Source organism: Arachis ipaensis, chromosome B03 (genome assembly GCF_000816755.2).
Source record: "Arachis ipaensis cultivar K30076 chromosome B03, Araip1.1, whole genome shotgun sequence".
Taxonomy (NCBI): Eukaryota; Viridiplantae; Streptophyta; class Magnoliopsida; order Fabales; family Fabaceae; genus Arachis; species Arachis ipaensis.
In genome coordinates this window covers 1,005,157-1,011,859 of record NC_029787.2, presented here as the reverse complement: position 1 = coordinate 1,011,859, position 6,703 = coordinate 1,005,157, and the positions used below count along the sequence as shown (strand labels likewise).

At 31.2% G+C, this 6,703-nt stretch overlaps 1 long non-coding RNA gene across 2 annotated transcripts; it reads right to left on the bottom strand.

Annotated features, from left to right (window-relative positions):
* On the bottom strand, window positions 351-3,725 carry LOC107629414. 2 transcript variants are annotated; one of them, XR_002358631.1, is made up of 6 exons: window positions 3,239-3,725; window positions 2,281-2,372; window positions 1,926-2,178; window positions 1,715-1,837; window positions 1,189-1,225; window positions 351-563 (listed from the first exon to the last, which is right to left on the bottom strand). It is a non-coding gene; the product is annotated as an uncharacterized LOC107629414 (long non-coding RNA). The 2 variants fall into 2 exon arrangements; XR_001617956.2 differs by having other exon boundaries at window positions 1,926-2,372.

Genomic DNA, 6,703 nt, shown 5'->3' with positions numbered 1-6,703 from the left:
GCCACCCTCCTTAAAACCGTGACCATAGCCCTATCTATGGTCACGATTTTTCACCATGGCCATAAACTCTATGGCCACCCTCCTTAAAACCGTGACCATAATCCTATCTATGATCACGGTTTTTCACCGTGGCCATAGCCTCTATGGTCACCCCTCCTTAAAACCGTGACCATAGTCCTATCTATGGTCACGGTTTTTCACCATGGCCATAACTTCTATGGTCATGGTTTTTTTAAAACGGTGACTATAGCCTGTTGTTGTTTATGAGATTCAATTTTTTTAAATTATAATCACATCCCAAAATGATAATAATCACAAAATAAATCTAAAAATAAAAAATTCAAGAAATCTAAATCATAAAAGTTTCATTATAAGATAGATATGTTTAATCTTTAGTCTAAACAACACAAATCCAAATAGAGTGGAATTTTTTCCAATTACATGTAATACCTCAAAAAGTACATAACACATACATCAAATACATTTTCATAACTAAAGCCATTGTAAGACTATCCCATGTGATATTTGTATGGAACATATTTTCTTCATCACATCATGTCTTCCTGCACGTAAAAGAAATAAACATATTAGATATCTTGCAAAAATGCTTTTGATGATGCAATACATATGCAACAAAAGAAGGAAAACATTTATCCACAGCAACACTCAAGAATTATTCACAACCATTATTCACTAAATACTATTATTTTAATAATTAATTGGCACATAAAAGGTGGGATTCATTTTTAAATAATGTTACAAATCACCAACAAGTAAACCTTGACAAATATTCATATATAGACAATTGTTATAATAACCGACAATTAAGTTCTCAAAAAAAAAATACCAAGTGACAAGCAATTGAGACATCATGGGTAAAAAAGTAAAGATACAACATAATATGAACTTTGTTTTTCTTAACATATTCTTTCATTAACATAGAATAGAGAGCAACATATATACAGCCAATATCCATGCATAATTATAAATGATTCACAATCCTAAAACCTTAACTTTAACTCAAATTCATGAAATATTAGTAAAGCAATGAGATTTTTCTACCTTTTCAGCATTACATAAATAAGAATTCAGATTATTTATTTAGTCAAGATTTATATGTTCATCAAACTAGGAAAATAAAAATTGGATTGATTAATCAATGTCATATTTTGAGCCAAAGTGACTTACTTGATCTGTTCTTTGGCTTGATCATGTTAATCCTTTTCTATGTGGATTACAGGCAAACCAGAGAGATGGAAGAGTTGTCAAATAGAAATAAACAATATGAATTAAGATAATACTAAAATAATAAATAATCTGAATTAAGATAACTCTAAACCATAAATGTTTTCGCCATCACAGTTAGTTTCTTTATTCAACAAAAACTAATACTAAGATAATAAATGGAATACCAAAACTAATGAGGCATTATATTTGAATTAACAAAATTGTAACCTTCTAATAAACATTGCATTTGCACTTAGAATTAGAACAAAGCACGTCTATGCTGTATGTAGTTTATATATAATATTATGGCCAAAATCTCTAATCTCTCACTTTGACAAAAAAAAATTAAAAAAAAAAAAAATAGATGGCCATTTGTTTCTGCTTATAAGCAATGCCACATGTTCAGGACTGCTTCATGCATAATTATGGGTTTAAACAACAACAAATAATAAAATAATAGTAATACTAGTCAAAACTTAAAACTTACTCAAAGACATGCCTCAGAATTCATTTCTTCCTTGAGTTGAGGAACATTGTTTTGAGATCATTATATCAGCCACTCAGCGTAGCTTTCAACATTACTTGCTCCAAATTACCAAGTTTGTTCATGCTATCAGGGGTAAAAAAAAAAAGCAACAATCTAAGAATTTTGTGGAAAATTGGAAAAAGGCACAAGAAAATTCAATGCTTGTGCTTACTTGTTTATGATGCCACTAAAAGATGCCACACCATGAGCATGTGAGGGTTGTACATACATGAAAGATTAAGGCTCATGCCACCACAAAATAAAATCAACTTTCAACTATATGACTTAGCCCACCTTTCTGTCTCCACTCTAACACCTCCTTAGTAAAGTAAACTGTAGAGTCAAGCTACTTCAACTTTTTTCTTTTGTGTTCACATTTTGAAATTTCTTCTAAAGCCTCAGAATTGATCCTTCTTCCCATGTAGCTAATTAACCCAATGCAGATTAATTAAAAGAGTAATTTTTGCTATGTGCTTATTCACAGTGCTAATTAACATTTAACAATTCCAGAACTCTGCTCTTTTCACCTTTGAAATGCTCTCAAGGACTTTCAATGGAGAAATGTAGCCCATCACTGCCACCCTTTTGCTCTCTACATCTATACTGAATGATGTTACTCCTGAGACAAAACATTAAAAACATGGAATTACAATTCTTTTCACTTTCACTGTAGAATAAATAAATACTATAGTTACTGCTATTTTTAGAAGGGCTAAAAGTTGTAGCTTCTTTTTTTTTTTAAACTCATTTATTTGTCACTGTTGCATACCCATCAGTTGTTCTAGGCATGGAAAAGACAGAGCATGAAAAGACAGCAATAAGTTATCACTACTGCACAAATAATTCAGAATTTGTTTATTCCAATAGCAGCCAACACAAGAATAAGGCAGCAATAATACTATGCAGCAGCATCATATAAACCAGTTTAGCACAAAAGTAAATCAATGAGACAGCAACAAAGGATCAATATCAGTTTAAACCTAATCAACAGCACCAAGCAAACTAATTTAGCACAGGCAGATCAATGAAGCAGCAGCAGGAAACTAAATTAGAATAGGACAAGTTATTACCAGCCCAGGAAACCAATTTCAGATAGAATAAACATCAGAGTTCAAACCTAAATCCACTACAAAATCAATTGACTACCTAACCACCAAATTCAACTAAGCTAACCTAATCAAACAGCAACCTAATCAACTAACACTAACATGGAGTTTAAACCAAATTTTGAGTTAACTAAAATTAAGTTTTGTTTTTCGATTAACCTTAACCATGTATAACATGTATATCCCTACTTACATATGCTAAGTACTGTATTTTAGGTTGAGTGTTACAGATAATCAGATTGAATCCAAAGAGAAGAAAAATAATATAATTTTACTTAAGAAGTTATATAATTACATATATAGTTCTTGTAATATATTGCAAAATTAGAATAATGGAAACTCTAGTTGTTTCTTTTTTCCTTTTAAATTATAAACTTACACTTCATTCCCTTTCAGATAATGGAAACGGCGGCAGCGGCTTCCCCTGGCGGCGGCTCAGACGGCAGCAACAGCCGCAGCAGAGCTTCAACAGCGGCGTGAAGGCAGTGGAGGCGGTGACAGACACCAGCTCAGCTTTTGACCCCTCTCTCTCTCATCTTCATGCGCTTTCTTTCTCTCTCTTCGAAGTTCGACGGTGGCTGGATAGCGGAGGAGTGCGACGCTAGGGTTTCTGCCTTCGTCAATCTTGGGGGCTGTGACAAAGTAGGGGTTGGGAAGAAGGTGAACGACAATGGGACAATGGTAGGGGCTGGGAGGAAGGGAAACGACGTACGATGGAGGGGTTGGGAGGAGCTCGGCGATGGTGGGGGCTGGCTCGAAGGAACACGGTGAGAATGGGGGCTGTGACGAAGTGATAGGGTTTTTTTTTCTAACTTATTAATTAAGAGGGAATGGGAATTTTGTTGGGAGGGAGGGGGAATTTTGGGATTGGGAGAGGGAGGGGGGAATAGTTAAAAAAATTAAAAATAAATTAAAAAAAACTGTGACCATAGATCACCTTAGGCCACCTCTAATAACCGTGATCATAAAGTATTTATGGTCACTTTCAAAAACCGTGACCATAGATATCTTTAGGTCACTTTTTAAAACCGTGACGATAGATTCTTTTAGGTCACCCTTTCGAAAAACTGTGACCATAGATTCTTTTTTGTCACTGTAAAAAATCGTGACCATAGACCTTTTTAGGTCACTCTTAAAACCGTGACCATAGACTCTTTTAGGCCACCCCCCAAAACCGTGACCATAGACCACTTTAGGTCACCCCCCAAAACCGTGACCATAGGTACTCTATGGTCACCCTTTTTGTGAAAACCGTGACCATAGACCCTTTTTGGTCATTGTAAAAAACTGTGACTATAGACCCTTTTAGGCCACCCTTTTTTAGAAAACCGTGATAATAGGTACCCTATGGTCACCCTTTTTGTAAAAACCGTGACCATAGCTTTTTTTTTTTGTCACGGCAAAAAACCGTGACCATAGCTTTTTTTTTTGGTCACGGCAAAAAACCGTGACCATAGACCCTCTATGGTCACGTTTTTTTGCCGTGACCAAAAAAACCGTGGCCATAGACCCAAAATGTTATAGTGGGACAAAATCGATACTTTACTCTTCCTAAAAAGTGTTTATATGTATATATTCGGGGCGAGTACACCCTAAACCCGATCATGTCCTGTCCTGAGCAAAATCTGCCCCGACTCGGGTGAAGTTATTACCCTTCCCAACCAGGTATGGACGGATCGGGTACCCGCGTATTCTGGTACTCCTACCAAGTCTAACTATGTAATGATACTCTATTTATTAAAGGTTTACTGCTAGCCAATGAATTGCTACACACACAAGACGATATTCTAACTCCTAATAGTTGTTTAAGCGGACCAATGAGATGATCACTCAACAAACTCAAATTGATTAAGATAAATACTAATTATTTTTAATATTTTAATATTAAAAATTCTGAGAGTTTGAGTTTAATTATAACTTTGTAAAATATTGATAATAATAATTACTATATATATTATTTAATTTTTTAATAAAATTTTTTATATAATTTTATGTATTATCCCGTACAGGGTACGGGAACATACACTAATTTATATTAAAAAAAAGATTGAATTGTATTATTACAAAAATATACCAATAGATAATATATTTTAAAGTATAAAAAATATGTGTGTACTTTTTACTAACGAATTGATTGATTCTTTGTATCATAAAATTCATCGATAATAGAATCTTTGTCAAATTTTTTAGTAATTTTTTAAATATAATTAAAAGATAATTAGTTAGAAATTCATCATTCATTTTGTCTCTGAGTTATTATTCACAATATTCATAACTGAAAAAATCTCTAAATCTCTCCGTTGTAGTTGTTAAAACAGAAAAAATTAATACCAAATAAATCAAGAATAAGCACGGTTACAAGAAGAAAAAAATTCACTTTATGAGATTTAAAATTTTTTATTTAAATAAAAAGTATTAGTAATAATATATTTTTCAAATTTTTTTAATATTATTATTTAATTTTTAGATATTAGAAATCATTAATATTTAGATTAGACTAAATTTTTATTTATATTAAATTAAATATTAAATAAATTAAAAAAATTTAAATCATATTTAATAACTTATTACTATTAACTTTAAAAAAAAAATCTCCACTCGTCCTTGATATATCCGTCCTTAATTTTATGTATTATCCCACGCAAAGGGTACCAAAGCATACACTAGTTACTTCTGAAAACTGAGATTTCCTCTCGTTTCATAGGTGACTTTATCACAATTTCCACAAGCAAAGTTGATCGGATCATCATCGGCTAGGCTCCAAACAGTTTCGTAAGCTCAAACGTCACAAGGCAAGACAAGACAAATATATTTTTGTAGTATTAAAATTTTATGATTTTTTTATATTAGTTATTTTTAGAAGTTGAGACTTGATTCTTCATAAAATGTTAGTGAAGATATGTATTTCAAATTTTAATTTTAAGTTTTTAACTATTTTATATTTTATATTTACGTGAGATCGGTTTTATCAGTTCAATTAGTGATTTATCGGTTGAACCAATAAACCAGTGAACCAGTAACTTGACCGGTTCGATCACTGGTTCGGTTCTAACAACTATGTTTCAATCTAATTTCAAAAATTTCGATTTACTTAATTTAGTCTCCCAACTTAATAGTTATGACTCACATTGGTTCCTAATCTTATTTTTGTCACTGTCTCACAAAATTGTTAACGACATGCTGAGATGGACTAATGCTACATTATACATTCTAGCGACTATTTGATGTGACAATTGAAATTTTTTTTACTTTATTTTTTTTTCAACTAAACACTTAAAACCCTAATATGAGTCACGGATACCTAAGTTAAAAAATCAAACTAAGTAAATTGAAACTTTAAAAATCAGATTAAAGTTTGAATATAGGCTTAAGCTTGTTATATATATATATATATATATATTGATGAATGTGATATATTTTTTTATGTAAATAATCTTTTAAAAAAAATTTAATAGTTAATTTATTACCTTTTTTGTTTTAGTCCAAATTAAATATTTTTTATTGTTTTTGGAAAGAAAATCTTTTGAGGAATTTAATAATATGTGATAAGGAACACCGAATAAATTATACAGAAACCAATTAAAACACAACATAGAAACATCTTTAAAAAAAGACGTTTTAGGCGTCTTTATGTGAGTGGCCTCCATATATTTTATGTCCAAAATAAATCTCTACATCTACACTTAATTACCATTCCCATTCTTAAATATAAAATCAATTTTACTAAGAAAAATAGTGGATAAAAAAAAAGACAAAAATTTATTTTAAAAGAAAAAATTAATAAAATTTTAAAAAAGATAGATATTTATTAAAAATATATTTTAATACTTTTTAATATTATATT